Genomic DNA, 17695 nt, shown 5'->3' with positions numbered 1-17695 from the left:
AGGACCCCGATTGAGCGGAGGCCGCTACACACCCGAGCCGGTTGGGGGTGGATGAACATTACTCCATGGAGGGTTGGTTGAATAGTAGCCAGTGGAAGCTGGATGAACAGGACCCCATGGAGGACTTGTTGAACAGTAGCCGGTGGAGGCTGGATGAACAGGACCCCGTCGATGAATAGTAGCTGGTGGAGGTAGGAGGATGTCGACGGAGGATGAACAGTAGCAGGTGGATGCTGGAGGAAGTCGACGGTGGATGAATAGTAGCCTGTGGAGGTTGGAGCGAGGTAGTAGACGGTGGATGAATAGGACCCCGTGGAGTCCCTTTTTGCGGTATGCCATACCCCTCCCGATGAACAGGAGCCCATTTCGACCATAGGCGCTCCAAGACAAGTCTGTTTCCTCTTTTTTGCGATACGCCACAACCCTCCCGATCAACAACACCCCGTTTCGACCGTAGGCGCTCAAATATACGTCTGTTTTCTCCGTTTTGCAGTACGCCAGACCCTTCTCGATGAACAGGACCCTGTTTCGATTGTACAACGTTGAACAGAAGGTCGTGTCCTCCGTTCTGGGGTACGCACCTTGTTTCGGCTTTTCCGTCCAAGCCGGTTGGCTCTCGAGGAACACGATGCATTTCGTTCCCTCTCAATGAACACAACGCAGTTTCTCCATTCTAACCAGGCCGGTTGGCTACCAATGAATAGGACGCCATCGCTGTCTGCGTTCGAGATCCCGCCCGTATGTACTTATGTAGCCGCATTTACTTTCTTGTAGCGTGGTTGTACATACATGTACATTATTTATACAGGACTGCCTCAACTGCTCTGTCACACGCGCCGCTCCTTGCTCGGCCACGGTTCATCCTTGCAGAGAGACCGATCGACTAGTATGTATGTACACATTCGCTATCAGAGAGACAACCCTACGCATGGTATGACCGGGTGGGTCCCAGCCGTTAGGGAGGATAAGGAAGCACTTCCTTGCATGCAAAGTTATAGCTGATGGGTCCCAGCTGTCAAGGGGAGGAATCATTTTGTTTGCCCATAATAAGGATGCACTTCCTTGGGTGCGAAGATGTAGCAGGTGGGTCCGAGCTGTTAGGGGGAGAAAACATTATATTTCAGGGTAAAAAGGATGCAGTTGCATGCATGCGCCCCCACTGCCAGCCTCTCGACATACTGTCATCTTCCGTATGACTCGTTTATTGACCATGTTGACCACACCGTGCCAAGTGCACCATGGTCGATGGACGACGACGAGGCCCCAGACTGGAATGACCCGGAGATGGGGAAGACACAACAATGGAGACACAGATGGAGAGGAGTGGGAAACTTGACTGGTTCGGGTACACAGCAGCACTGCCGCCCATGAGAGACATGAGCAAGATCAGAGGTTGAACAAGCAGCACGGCTGTTGGATTAACATCCAGCGGTCCAGCTGCTAGAATCATTTGTTGATTAAGTTGACAATACCCTGCGTACGCGTCAGCTTTCTAGTCCCACAAGTCAGCCACCAAATCTGCCGGCTCCAAGCTGTCATCGGGAGGAATAGTTTTTTTTGCATAAGAAGGAGGCACTTCCTTCCGTGCGAAGATACAACCGGTGGGTACCAACTGTCAGCAGGAGCAACTTCACTTTTTCATGTAATAAAGAGGCACTTGCTAGTGTGGGTCCCTACTATCAGCCTCTCCACTTACATTCCTCTTCCGATGGTTGTTGTTTGTTGGCCATGTTGACCACGCCGCGCTGAGAGCAACAACAAGGTGGACGACGACAAAGCCACAGCAGCAGATGCCCACGCCGAGGGGAGTACGAGGGCTGGCTGGTCGGCTATGGGGTGAGGTTGACATCATCGGAAAATAACAGGAGGTGCGGGTGGGTACAGGGCTGGCCGGGCGGCAGGACAGCCGCCCATGGGAGGAGGGATCAGGCAGTTCCACCGGCACTAGTTTGGGCGGCTAGAGCACGACGGCCGTTGGATGGACATCCAACACACACTCCTTTTTGTTGACTAAGTTGAGAAAGCCTTGCGTACGCATCAAATTTTTTTAGGATAGCGTCATCATCAACCTATTAGGCCCACAAGTGAGCCTCCAAATCTTTTAATCACGAAATTTTGATTCACGTTAAAAATAATTTTAAACAAATTATATCAAAATAAATGACAAAGAAGTTTTCTTGGCAAAAAAGTAATGAAATTTAGAATATTGAATCCCACAAAAAAATCAAATTTGAATGTAATTGCCGGTTGGCTTTGGTTTAAAAATTTACAGCCCATTTCTTACTACATATAGCCCATTTTCTTAGGAAGCCCACTACATCCCTCCTCATCTTGGAAGATTTGCAGCCCAGAAGGGGTGAGAAAAGCAAGTACACCTTGGTTGGGTATTCTCCAAAAAATGAACTGGGCTAGTCATTTTTAGAAAGAAAAAAGATATAAACTGGGCTCATCTTATGCTTAAATAAAAGCGTGGGCTAGACGGGCCACAGCCCCCGCACAGCGTGTAGTTGAACTCCGTCCCTAAAACTAAAAAACAACTGGGTGAGCTGCTGGGTCCCTGGTGTTAGCCACTCAATGTGTAATTTTCTCGTTTATTGACTACATTGACAATTGCGTGGGACCTAGATGTCAAACAATTAGGAGGAAGTATTTTTTGGCTTGTAATAACGAGGCACCTGATTGCGTAATGCCATGACCCTGGTGGGTCCCTACTGTCAGCCTCTCCATGTACAAACATCTCCTGATTCCTCTCGATTGTTGACCATGTTGACAACGCTAGACGGCGGCGGGCACAGCGAGCAAACCAAGGCAGAGAAGGACGCCGAGGCCTTGGACGGGAACAAACAGGAGCCGTGGAAGATGCGGCAGTGTAGTGGCAGGCAGAGGGGAGTACAAAAGCCCAAGCATTAATTGTTCATCAAATTTAGACAAAACCTAGAATGAACATGGCAATAACATCTAACCCAAGCACTCTTTTTGGTAGTCACAAACAAATGGATCGGTCTGATCCATAAAATCAACATCCTGTGCAAAAAAAAAGTTGTAACATGACCACAAGTTGTTGTAAATAGAAGCCGAGCATGTTTAGAAGGTCATTTGACCACCTGAAACTTCTTTTTTTCTTGTTCAACATGTTCGTCCATGAGAAATTTCCTGTTGAAAAGAAACCATAAGCCTCATGCACAATAGTAACCTCGCATTCAACAGGAAGAATGTGACAAAGCTTCTGTTTGCCTGGTTGAATGCATATCCTTCCATCATTATTGTCCTCAAATGAATGTCATGAGAACTGAGAAAATCCTGATGCTTATTACGCCACCGATTGGTTATATGTTTTTCTCCATGAGGGAGTCCTGGATTAGGGGGTCTCCAGACAGCCGGACTATCTCCATTGGCCGAACTGTTAGACTATGAAGATACAAGATTGAAGACTTCGTCTCGTGTCCGGATGGGACTCTACTTGGCATGGAAGGCAAGCTATGCAATATGTATATGGATATCTCCTCCTTTGTAACCGACCTTGTGTAACCCTAACCCTCTCCGGTGTCTATATAAACCGAAGGGTTTTAGTCCGTAGGACAACAACAATCATACCATAGGCTAGCTTCTAGGGTTTGGCCTCTCTAATCTCGTGGTAGATCTACTCTTGTACTACCCATATAATCAATATTAATCAAGCAGGACGTAGGGTTTTACCTCCATCAAGAGGGCCCGAACCTGGGTAAAACATCGTGTCCCCTGCCTCCTGTTACCATCCGACCTAGACACACAGTTCGGGACCCCCTACCCAATATCCGCCGGTTTTGACACAGACATTGGTGCTTTCATTGAGAGTTCCTATGTGTCGTCGCCGTTAGGCTTGATGGCTCCTACTATCATCGATGGCGATGCGGTCCAGGGTGAGACTTTTCTCCCCGGACAGATCTTCGTATTCGGCGGCTTTGCACTGCGGGCTAATTCGCTTGGCCATCTGCAGCAAATTGAAAGCTACGCCCCTGGCCATCAGGTCAGATTTGGAAGTTTGAACTACACGACCGACATCCGTGGAGACTTGATCTTCGATGGATTCGAGCCACAGCCGGGCACGCCGCACTGTCGCGATGGGTATGACCTGGCTCTACCGCCGACCAGTACCCAGAGGCCGCGCCCGCATCAGCTCTGACCCTTAGTTTGGAGCCAACTGCGCCAATTGAGGATGGGTGGTTAGACACCGCCTCAGGGGCCGCAGTCTCAACGATGATCGAGCCGAACACCTGCCTAACCCTCTGCGCAGCCAGTGACTCCAAGGTGTCGGACTCTTTTCCGGACTCCGATCCATCCGCGCCACTGCCAATCGAATCCGATTGGGCGCCGATCATGGAATTCACCGCCGCGGATATCTTTAAGCACTCGCCCTTCGGCGACATTCTGAATTCACTAAAGTCTCTCTCTTTGTCAGGAGAGCCCTGGCCGGATTATGGCCAACAGGATTAGGATACGGACGACGATGAAATTCGACGCCCACCCACCACCCACTTAATAGCCAATGTCGATGACTCAACCGACATACTCGACTTTGACTCCGAAGACATCGACGGTATGGACGATGATGCGGGAGGCGAAGAGGAACCACCACCCACAGGGCGCTGGACGTCCACCTCATCATATGGCGTATACATGGTGGACACACCAAAAGAAGACGACGACGAGGAATGGAAGGACGCACCGAAGGCTTGTTCCCTCGAGAAGCAGTCAAAGCGGCAGCGCAAGCGCTGCCCCAAACCCTGCCTCGGCAAAAACAACGATCATACAGACCCAGTGTTGGAGCAGGGCAAAACACTGCCGGAGCACGGCAATACGGAGAATCAAACCGAACAAAGATAATAGTCCGGACGACATAACGCCGGACAGGCACCCGGAGCTGCAGAATGCCCGTCAAAGGCTTGTTGCCACCGCGAGGAGCCTGAAAAAGCAGAAGCAAAGGCTCAAGGCTGCGCAGAACATACTCCAAATCAGATGGAGCAAAGTACTCGACACAGCAGCGAAGTACGGCGGCAATCGCCCCACCAAGAGCTACCCAAAGCGGAAGCTGCTACCTGAATTCGATGAGGAGGCCTTAGACCCCCCACAACCAAAAATTTAAACAGCCATCTGGCCGGATAGACGACCTCACGGCCAACATAAAGTGGCAAGCAACGCCGCACATAAGCCAATACGCGGTCTACGAGAGGGATCACATCAAAAGGACGGCGAAACCAGATCCATCTATGGACCACGCAAGCGTGCTCCAGCATACGATGCAACACAACAAACACCCGAACAACGCGGTACACCCAGATATAGGGGTGCCGCACACCCCCTATGTTTCACCGATGAGGTGCTGGACCATGAATTTCCAGAGGGATTCAAACCCGTAAACATAGAGGCATACGACGGAACAACAGACCCTAGGGTCTGGATTGAGGACTATATCCTCCATATCCACATGGCTCGAGGAGATGATCTCCACGCCATCAAGTATTTACCCCTCAAACTCAAAGGGCCAGCTCGGCACTGGCTTAAAAGCCTCCCTGAAAACTCCGTTGGAAGCTGGGAAGAGCTCGAAGACGCTTTTCGGGAAAAATTTCAAGGGACTTATGTCCGACCTCCAGACGCGGACGATTTTAGTCATATAACTCAAAAGCCCGGAGAGTCAGCCCGAAAACTTTGGAACAGGTTTCTTACTAAAAAGAACCAAATTGTTGACTGTCCAAACACCGAAGCCTTGGCAGCTTTTAAGCATAGCGTCCGTGACGAATGGCTTGCCAGACACCTCGGCCAAGAAAAGCTGAGAATAATGGCAGCATTAACAAGCCTCATGACCCGCTTTTGCGCGGGTAACGATAGCTGGCTAGCCAGATGCAGCACCAGCGACCCTAGTACATCTGAAGTTAGAGATGGAAACGGGAAATCACGGCGCAACAACAATAACAAACGCCGGAATAAAGAAGACAGCACGAAGAGCACGGCAGTAAACGCCGGATTCAAAAGCTCTCAGCCAGGTCAGCAAAAGCCGCCCTCTAAAGGCGCCAGAGACGACCGGTCTAGCCTAAACAAAATTCTGGACCAAATATGTCAGATCCACCCTGGTAAACCCGCTAATCATACCCACAGAGAATGTTGGGTCTTCAAGCAGTCCGGCAAACTCAACGCCGTACACAAGGGGGAGGATACACCAAGCGAAGACGAGGATGAGCCTCTCAAGCAAGACACTGGGGAACAAAAGAAATTCCCACCAGAAGTCAAAAAAGTCAACATGTTACACGTGATCAAAGGAAGAAACAAAACGGCACTCCTAGAAAAATATGCCCAAGGGCCTATCACCGCGAAGTCCTGCCACTGGTCGTCTCAACCGATCATTTTTGATCATCGTGATTACTCACCAAGTATCCGGCGTGCAGGATGGGCTGCCCAGGTATTAGACCCAATAATTGACGGATACCACTTCACACGAGTCCTCATGGACGGTGGCAGCAGTCTAAACCTGATATACCAGGACACAATCCGCGAAATGGGGATAGACCCAACAAAAATTCGCCATAGCAATACTACCTTTAAAGGAGTAATGCCAGGCCCAGGGGCTCATTGTACGGGCTCCCTGCTACTAAAGGTTATATTCGGCTTCCCCGATAACTTCCGTAGCGAACATTTAACTTTCCACATCGCTCCGTTCCAAAGTGGCTATCAAGCACTACTTGGACGTGAAGCTTTCACTCGCTTTAATGCAATACCGCATTACGCTGCCCTCACGCTCAAGATGCCCGGTCCACATGGCATCATTATAGTGAATGGAAATATTGAGCGATCTTTGCGTGCCGAAGAGAGTGAGGCGGCCTTGGCAGCCACACACTAAGAACGGCCTCACCAACTAAAGCATTTAACAGGTCGTCAAGACCTCGGACACGGTTAGACGAGTCTGGCGCAGCCATATGTAATTCATACCGGATCGATGGTCACACCCCTATTACAAATACAAGGGGCTCAACGCGCGCAGACAACTGGCAATATTTACTCATCTTGAATTATACATGGTTTTTTAAAAAAACTATCTTTTTGCACGACAACTTTTTCACCTAAGTTTCTCTCTTTTACAGATGATCATCGTGCTACACCCATCCAAGATACGGCACAACGGAGACACAGGCGCAAATGTGCAACAGGGACCCGCTCCAAGGATTCTTTTTAGATTAAGACCGTGCGTAAAACTTTTTTACTGTCTCTTGTTGATACATATCCACCGAATTCTCAGCACAGTTGAGAAGGATGCTGACGTCTTGGCATGTGGCCATGCCAGAATAATGCACGTACCTGGACACAAGGGGTTCCTACAAAGGGCACTATTTAGGCCTGGTTTATACCATAAAGACCGAATACCTTAGGGAGTGTTCGGCGTCGCGAGTTTGGCCTTATATGCATCAGCTCCGAATCATTGCCTTTGGTCAAATATTGGGTTTGCCCGGCTCCTGTGTTTTGGTGCCTTACGTTTCACTTTACCGGCTAAGGAAGCACCAGGAGAACTACTGCGATTGTGCCCTGGTTCATCCGGACGAGCACCTCAGTAGAGAAAGCCGAAAACTGACTGTCATGATATAGCGTGAGATTGGTCAACCACTCGATGACCTATAGGGATGTTAGAATTCCTCCGCCTTAACGAAGGGTTGTTTCCCGGCCAGGCATGTACGCACCCCGAGATCGGGAGAGTGCGGAGCCACCAGGGGCTATCTAGTAGCCCCACTATCGAACTCCTATGGCCAAGTGAAAGTGTTAAAGCATTATAGTCCGGTTGCCTCATTCGCTGCGCTATCACCTCCTTAATAGGACCAAGACGTTTGGTTAAGTGTGAACACGTGTTTTTTGCGAGCACCTCCGCATTATATGCGCGGGGGCTAAAGCCGACAACTGCAATCTTTTAGGTTATACACATGTATACATAAACGGCCGCACAGGAGGCATCATATTACTTTCGGGAAAAGGTATAAACACAGCCTTATAAAATTTCAAAAAAACATTGTGTTTACAATGGGAATACATGTCACTCAAACATAATATTCTTCGAGCACTGGGCCTCTATCAAACAAGCACCCTCGAGAACCTCCTCGAAATAGTGCTCGGCAGCCACTCGGCCTATGGCCGAACCCTACGCCGCAACAGTGGTAGCGTCCATCTCCGCCCAGTATGCTTTAACATGGGCAAGGGCCATCCGCGAGCCTTCTATGCATGCCGACGTATTCATCGCATCAATGCGCGGCACCGCACCAAGGACCTGCTGCACTAAGCTAAAATAGCTATTCGGCTTTGGCCTTTCCGGCCATAGCTGATCCACGACAGACCTCATGGCGAGTCCGGACAACCTATATAGTTCGGCCCATTCGGCTAGCTAATCAGTCAAAGGAAGCGGACGCTCTGGAACGTTGAATTGCGACTAGAACAGCTTGTCCACCCCATGATCTGCTTGACCTTGGAAGTATTTGGCCGCATCGCCAGCGCTCGCCGCCAAGTCCATATATGCATCTGCCGAACTCCACAGCCGATCCAAAGGGGCATACCGTGGATCTCTGAACTTCCTCCGTAGCATGAAGGGCTTCCCAGCTGCAATATCGCCGGCTTCCCGCAGCTCCTCCTTCTTCGCTCTCATAGCATAGCGGGTGTCTTTGCCCGCCATCGTGGCCTTCTCAAGGTCCGTTGCCTTCGCACGGTTTTCTTTTTCAAGAAGCCGGCAACGGTCGGCAGTGTCTTTTAATTCTACGTCCATCTTGGCCATCTTCTCTTTGCTCTCACCATGTGCGGCCTTCTCGGCTTTCAACTCTTCAGCCGCCTTCAAAGCAGCCACATTACTAATCCTCGCTTGTTCCTTGGCTCGGGCAAGTTCTGCCCGCAAGGTTTCCATGGCGGCAGCTCCATCTGCAGTCACAACATATTAAAGATACTGGCATCATGCTTCTCTTACTATGTGGCGTTCACCAGATAATAACACTTACCCTGTGCCTCGTCAAGCCTCTTGTTAACAAGCTCGATGTCGCGTCTGCCTCATCCAGTTGCCATTTTAATTTGGCAAACTCACTAGTCCGGCTAGCCACCGGAGCTTCCACCACCTGCACATAGGGGCAGTCTGGTTATTGCCTGGGACTGTGATCCTCAGTTCGCCGCCGTTCTCTTCGACAACCAGAGTCTTAGGGGCTACTATCTACACAGGGCACACCTAACATGTGCAGTACTATCACATATTGTCTCACGTACCTCAAAGCCTGTCTGTAGACTCATAAAAAGCTTCATGTAATCTGCTTTCGGCGGACGAGATTCTCTCCATCACCATACGCATCAGCATACGGTGTTCTTCTGAGATGGCCGCTCGCCCCACCAACTCCCTCAGAATGTCCGACCGCACACCAGACGGTGCAGGATTCTTTTGTCTGCTCTCTTCGGGAGCCAGACGCTGGGGACTTCGGGGGTCTATGTGATTATCTTCTGGCCTCACCGGATCCGGAGAGGCCCTCCGTGATGACACTTCGGGGTTGCCCGCTTCTTGAGCGGAGGAGTCCGGGGGAGGCGTTTTGCTCTCCATCATCTCTGGAAGAAGATCCCCCGAAGACGAGCTCATCTGAGAGGGGCTAAGTCCCGAACTACAAGATATATGCGGTGGTTATTTTCTCAGAAAAAAGATAGCATACCTTTACTATTAAAGTATTTTGGATCACTTATGACTCGTTGGAGGGCTGATCCCCCTGCGGACTTTGTGCGGCAAAAGCACCCCCCGAGGCAGGACCCTCTGTAGGAGACTTCTTCTCCCGTTTGGAGGCTTCAGCTTCCGGATCCTCGGAAGCAGTCCTTTTCCTCCCCCGGTTGTCCTCCTTCACGGAGACGCTCATTCCCTCGATTGGAACGGGCAGCGATGGGGGCCGCGTCCGCCCGTATTATCCCCCCCGGTATCTTCCTTCAAGGGCTCCGGGCAAGGTGCGACCTCGAGCATCTTTTCCAATACCGGATTTTCCAAACCCTCAGGGAGGGGGGCCAAACACCGAATCATCTTCGCCTTTGTTAGCCAGTCCTGGTCAAAAGGCGAACTCTCAGAAATAACTTCGTAACGAATAAAAGACAGTGTGTTTGGCCAGAGGATTTCTTACTTGTTCGGCGGCGCGGTTACTTCTCAGGCCCACGTCCTCGGTAATATCCGGACAATCTACTTGAGGTCCAAAGAATGACTTGTACATATCCTCGTGCGTGAGGCCGAGGAAACTTTGAATGGCACGTGGTCCCTCTGGGTTGAACTCCCACAAGCGAAGGGGCTGGCGTTTGCAAGGCTGTACTTGACGAACCAGCATAACTTGTATGACCACAACCAAATTAAAATCTCCCTCGAAGAGATCTCGGATGCGGCTTTGCAGTATAGGCATGTCCTTGGATGGACCCCAACTCAGACGTCTGCTAATCCATGACATCAGTTGTGGTGGGGGGCCCGAGCGAAAAGCAGGGGCAGCCGCCCACTTGGCACTTCTGGGAGCTGTGACATAAAACCACTCCCGCTGCCATAATTCAGACACCTCTGGGAAGGAACCTTTCGTCCATGGAGCTCCTGCCATCTTGCCTATTGATGCACCTCCGCACACTACATGTTGCCCCTCGATCATCTTCGGCTTCACTTCAAAGGTCTTGAGCCACAAGCCGAAGTGAGGGGTGATGTGGAGGAAGGCCTCGCACACGACAATAAATGTTGAGATGTGAAGAAAGGAGTTCGGAGCTAGATCAAGGAAATCTAGCCCGTAATAGAACATCAAACCCCTGACGAAGGGATCCAGAGTGAGGCCTAGACCTCGGAGGAAGTGGGAGACGAATACGACGTTCTCGTTGGGTTCAGGAGTAGGGACGATCCACCCTCAAGCAGGCAGCCGATGCGAAACCTTGGCGGTCAGGTATCTGGCCTCCCTCAACTTCTTAATGTCCTCTTCCGTAACGGAGGAGGGCGTCCATCCTCCTTGAAGGCTGGATCCGGACATGATTGAAGATCCGGAGCACCTAAACCTGGGCTTTTGGTGTTAGAACTCGAGGTGGGGGAAGGGTTCGATTCAGCATGAGAGGGAAAAAAGCGAAAACCTTGTCCCTTTATAAAGAGGGTGAATATCAAGCGCCCTCTCTGTAGCCGTTTAGGACTTGTCTATAATCTAGGAGTCCTAGACACGGTTGGGTTACCCATGCCCGTATTAATGAGAATCCCGTAATAAGGGAGCACGATCTCTGCTTTGACACGACGTGTCAAAAAACTGCCACGCGTTATGTGCGGGTATGGTTAGAAGAAACGGTTTGAATAATCACCGGCCCATGACATAACATCACACTGCCAAAACAAGCCAGCAAATTAGATCTGCGAAAATATTATTCTCTCTACGGTGGAATGTGGAACTTATTTTGCAGGGTCGGACACTATCCTCATATTCAAATTCTTCTGTGATGTATTCGGAGAAGGAACCCGCCTTGCAATGCCGAAGACAATACTGCGCGCCGGACTCATCGTCATTGAAGCCTGATTTAGGGGCTACTGAGGGAGTCCTGGATTAGGGGGTCTCCAGACAGCCGGACTATCTCCATTGGCCGGACTGTTAGACTATGAGGATACAAGATTGAAGACTTCGTCTCGTGTCCGGATGGGACTCTACTTGGCGTGGAAGGCAAGCTAGGGAATATGTATATCTATATCTCCTCCTTTGTAACCGGCCTTGTGTAACCCTAACCCTCTCCGGTGTCTATATAAACCGAAGGGTTTTAGTCCTTAGGACAACAACAATCATACCATAGGCTAGCTTCTAGGGTTTGGCCTCTCTGATCTCGTGGTAGATCTACTCTTGTACTACCCATATCATCAATATTAATCAAGCAGGATGTAGGGTTTTACCTCCATCAAGAGGGCCCAAACCCGGGTAAAACATCGTGTCCCCTACCTCCTGTTACCATCCGTCCTGGACGCACAGTTCAGGACCCCCTACCGGAGATCCGCCGGTTTTGACACCGACACTCCATGTGTAGACATGAAGATTGAAAACGGTTAAGGTCTAAAAAAATAGTATGCCGAAATAGCGACAGCTGAACAAGTAATTCTAGTACAATATATACAAGCTTTCAATGTGCATGAAATCATCACCTTTATATAGAAATTCTCCAGACATGGAATGCATCACAGCAAGCCAATAATTATGTTCAGATCATAACTAAACATTCTGATATATAAGATCTTCACAGAATCCAGTAGCACTAATAGGCTATCCATGGAGGTACTCTTCATTGAGCATATAAGATAATATTAGTACCCAAAGTGTACTCCAAGATGATATAAAACTTATGCGCATAGATAAAAATGCAGCTTATGATTACAAATGAGTAGATGATAATATATGGTACCTGAATAAGTGTGGAGCCAAACACCAATTGTGATCATTAAACAGATCACGAATTACACCCAAGATCTATAGTTTGGGCGCATAGACGATAGTTATTTATGAATGTATATACAAATAATGAAGGAGCAACCTTTGAAGTGAAGGGGCATCTTCGATCATGAGTTTTCGTCCTTCAATAAAAATTCCAATGCTTTTATGGTGAGGCAACTTTATTTGAAGACAACTGATACGGATTTCTATTCCCAAAACAATCAGCAAGCGCTCTAGGGAGGGAAACTGGCGTGGATGACGCCGTGCAGTGAGGCCTCCGACGGATTAACCACCACAAGTGAAAGTTTTTTAGTAGTGGGAGTCAAAGCATTTGTACCAGATCCTCTGGTAGATGCACCGGGCGAACGTGGCGGTGTGGAGATAGGAGGAAAACCATGATATGGACAATGGTGGTGTGGGCACAAATTCTTGGTGTTCGGTTCTTGGTATGAAACTTTCATGCTAATGGTAGAACTCAATATGCTGGAGTTTTTCGAGTTCAGGGGATGTCAGCTAGGTGTCCACCATGCATGGTATGGACAGCAGGTAGCCTGTCGGGATGCAGAGGCGTTCAATGGAGCCCTGGTGGGAGGAGATGATGGATCTGAGGAGTTCAAAATTATGAACGACAGATAGCTTATGACCCTCGTGATTAAGGGGCGTGGTGCGCCATAGAGGGCGCCAACAAATTAAGAGAACTTGGGTGCAGCAGCAATCCCTTGTGGGGAGAAGCGAGATCTCCCCAAGGGTGACATCTGGGAGATCACTGATGTGGTCCACCTGAGATTCTATGGGTTCCTCAGATATGGTGGGGGCCTGCCGCTTTCCCCCGTGTTATCGGGTGCGGGATCTAGAACCAGCGTTGCCAGTGGCGGGAGCCTCATCTTCTTGGTGCTGGGGCCAGCCGACTCCATTTTCCTTGCGGGTGTCGCACCGAGCTCACGGGTTTGAGTAGAGTAGCGAGAGACCAGCCTAGTGGCAGTGCGAGTGGGGAAGAAGGATGGTTGGGATTTTCTGTAGGAGTGGAAGAAGAGGAGCAGGCATTTTCTATATGAGTGAGGAAGGAGGTAAGCGGTGGTTTTCTATACGAGTGAGGAAGATGGGGAGCGGAGGTGATTGGAGGCGACGAAAGCGGGAGAGTCCAAGGAGATGTAGTATAAGTGGAAGCGAGCAGGAAGGAGGGTTTTTCTGGGATCGCCCCCTTTTCAAAAAATATGGGCTTTTCCTCACAAAAAACAAAAACAAATGGGCTTTAAGATGGATAGGGTTTTGTATCGGCCTTGTTGGTTGCCCGTTTTTCGTACTGGAGGGCCTTAACACTAGAGTCAGCTCATTAGAGACACTCCCCAGCTCTCTAGCTTATTGCCCATTCGAAAGAAAAAAAGAGACGCCTCCAGCTTAATTATGGCTCCTCATCGGTAACATTTTTCAACCTAAAAAAGCTATATCTCCTTTTTGGGCAGGCTTGGCATCCACCAAATTAGAGGATGGTGTACTGCATGCAGCCACTCACACTGGTCGTAGCGCGGCAAAATAAGGGGTCAAATAACATGCCCACAATATACATAAATTATAAAGGTTGACACGCTAACATTCACACTAAACTAAGCTTCACAAGATACGTTATGCATACTAAGCTAACAGTCACAAGCACTTAAGTTCAGCATGTTTACTCATCTAAATGATTCACAAGACTATAGCCAAGACAAAGTTGTGAGAAGGTGTAGAAATAAAGAAAAAACGGTTGATGCTTCTCTGAGCAAAGGGCCTCCCTACACACGCATTTTAATTTCCTGGGCATGCTTCTTTCTGCTCCATGTTGCATGCACTTTGAGCACGTTGGCAACTCCACAGCTAGCTTGATGGATCATCTTGCATTTACGCTGACACATTGCAAAAAACAAAGGAGGCAATAGAGATCACTCAACATCAGACCATTTTTTGCAGTTCCACTGTAATCATCTTCATTGTCCTGAGTGTGAAAAGATAGGAAAGCAATGTACTTAAATAGTGTCACAAAGTAGTAGCACATGTCCATAGCTCGGTCATCTGGACGGAGGGGATACTGACCTACGTGAGGAAGATTATGCATTTATTATAGGTGGTTAGTTGATTTCCACCTTGGGATCTCCTATGATGGCACGTAGGAAATTCTATGCAGTTGATGAGCGCAATTCCTTCCATGTGGCTGTAGAAAATTTGTCCGACTAACCCCAATATCTTTTTGGTGCATGTTCCACTAAAATAATACACCGCCGTTTGCATGACCCCTACTCGCCGGCCAGGCCATCAATGACTCGGTCTCTTTTATCTTGCGTTGACGGCCCGACTGCAGCGCTAGTTTGCTCCTCCACACATGACAGGCTCGTGCCACACTGCAAACACGAATTCGACATACGAATAAGCTTATTTCATCTTGGTTTGATCATTTTACCTAGTTACGAATGTAGGAATACTTGGAGCACCGTGAGGTCAGCTAACAGCAGGATCCACTAAAATTGAGGGTTGTGCTTCCGTTTGCACAAATAGACACCATATGTGGAGATAGACAACCCTGTTTGCACAAATATGTATCAGGGTTATTGAAGCAATGTAATTTTTTGCAACAGCATATGATTAACAGCGGCATCTCATACGTTATCAATGGCATTACAGTGACAGTATGAAAAATTTACATTAACTAAGAAGTGACATCACATCAAATCAAAACTGGCACTAGATTAATGGGGGCTTACATTAACATGCATAACAATTGCATTATGACTATGTGATGACAGATTCCGAGTAGCACTTGATCAGTATGTACGTGCAGGGTTAACATGAACGATCGTTCTAACAAAGGGTGATATGGAAAGGAGAAACAGATCCTTGTGTCAACCATTATGCAATTAAATTTTGTGCGGTTGAACAGAGATGCAGCTATGTTACCAGTGTCAGAGTTTAGTGTAACGGCCCAAACCACTCTTTATGAGAAGTAAAGAAAGACAAAAGAATTTCATAAAACGGTGGTGGCATTGATTCATTTTAATAATGGATATAGATTGACAACAACATCACTTAATAGCGACATCACATTAACAGTGGCATTGTTTCATTTTACCTATGATGTTAGATTAACAACAACAGTAAGGGCATAGGGCCAGGTGAGGCACAAGCATGTTTTACATCCACCGAGGCATAAAGTGGTGCGGCAGAGATGTTACCGAGTGCGCCAAACATGCAAAGCATGTCTGCATTTGTGCATTTTTGTTCTCGTCAGTGACATTTTCCATGTGACCACAAGAAATCTAGACTTGCTCATTCACGGTTGCGACTCAACATCCCCCACTTTCTGTCCTTTTTCAACCAAGAGACCGGTCAGGACAGCATCTTTATTTCCCTTTCCAACCAAGAAACCGGTTCGTTAGCCAGTATCCCCTGTACCTTTTTTCCTATAATAGTAAAAATTTAGGTGGTGTTCGAGTGTTGGACAAGCCGACTGAGCAAGCTACATGGGGAGCTTTGTAATACTAGAAGAATATCCACATGGAGGATGTAGAGACGTGGGGAGAAATCCTAACTTGATCAAAAAAAGGGATGTAGTGACGTGGGGAGCTGGGCCATTAGAACAAGGCCGGTTCTAAAATAAGTTATACCTCCGGTCGGCAGGATGTGGCGAGGCAGGCGGCGGGATCTGCCACTTATCGACAGTGGGGAGCAAGGGTGAGGAGGACCTCCCACGCTGGCGCTGGGTTAGAGAAAACGGCGTGTGTCGACTTCCTTCCTCGCCACCGGTGACCACCAGCAGAAGGTATCCGACCGGACCTGTATCAATCGGAGAGAAGAGAGAGAAACAAAGAGAGTGGGCACCACCGTCTTGTTTAGATCTAGAGAGGGTGAGAGAGTGAGAAGAAGAGAGTAACCCTAGCAAGCAAGTCCCGAAGTGGATTGGTGCAGTAGTAATTGTTTTTCTCTCTGTAGAGATCATTTTAAATTGAATACGCGCGGAGCCATCTTTTCATTTAACGTACGAGTACAAATAAACTGGATCAATAACCGCGCCACCGCATTCAGGTCACACTTGGTATGCGTGACATTTGGTCCCAGACCCCACATTAAGTGGACGACTAGATGTCTCAAATTGTCACGTTACCTGCCTGTTCGTGTGCAAATGCGCAACACCGTGAGTGTACCCGTGCATGTGCGTGAGGGGAGAGTGAAGTCCGATTTATAAACCTTGAGGTTATAGAGCTAGTCGGAAACAAACCATCAACTTTAAATCCCTGAAGTTTGTACCCTATCCTGCGTAATCCAGTCATTTTTAACCTTAAGGGCATGTGTGGTTCAAGGGGTTATAACGGGGATTAACAGGGATTGTGAGGGTTAAATCATGTATAAGCTAAATGCCTCTCCATTCCTCTCCAAACCCCTTGGGAGGAGGTTGAACCGAACAGGGCCTAAGACTAACCACAGTGGGAGTAACTTCAAGAGTAACATTGGGTCCAACTCAGCAAATTCGCCTATGTGGCAACTAGTTAAGGAGGATAGAGGTAAATTGAGTAATTTCGAGCTAGTTACTCATTCTTTGAGTAACATCACACATACCAAAACAAAATGACTCTATAACCTAATAAATGAAGCTTTGCATGACACTACATGTGCGATGACCACAGGAGCAATCCACTCAGGTTGTACGTAAACAGGTTTATACTCTTCATTCATGATTTTTAGTATAAATAGGATGTACATGGTGATGTCATCCTCATACTAGCAAATATTGATGGATGGCTACGCAGCATCGCCGTGCTCACCTGCAACTGCAACCCGAGTTGGGCATGCAGCAACTATGACTGCAATGGAGTACTAGACGGCACAAGCAATGTTGTTCCTGCTGCTTCATGAGCTATCGAGCCGTCTAGATGAGCGCGTGTTAATGGCCATAACCCGCAGAATGAAGGATGTCGTCCTTTTGTCGAGTCCTGGCCATCACAAACGTGGTGACATACTTTGTGGGGTTGTCAGAGACAGAGTCCGTCATCCCAGTCCAACGACGGACAGCGGTCGCCCGAGAGCGCGAACATGAACGCAAATTCGCGCAAACACGGTCGGATTTCATATAAACATGACAGATTTCATTTCAGTTACATTAAATAACTTGTGCTAGTACGAAGCTAAAGGTAGAATTAATATACATAATCTAAATGGTCGTCAGCCGATCACTTTGTCTGCCTCTAGCATCTGGCTGAAGAAGAATCGTGCAAGACACCAACTGTTTTTGTCGG

Source organism: Triticum urartu, chromosome 4A (assembly GCF_056163025.1).
Source record: "Triticum urartu cultivar PI428250 chromosome 4A, HENAU_Tu73, whole genome shotgun sequence".
Lineage (NCBI taxonomy): Eukaryota > Viridiplantae > Streptophyta > Magnoliopsida > Poales > Poaceae > Triticum > Triticum urartu.
Note: the sequence above shows the minus strand (reverse complement) of the source record.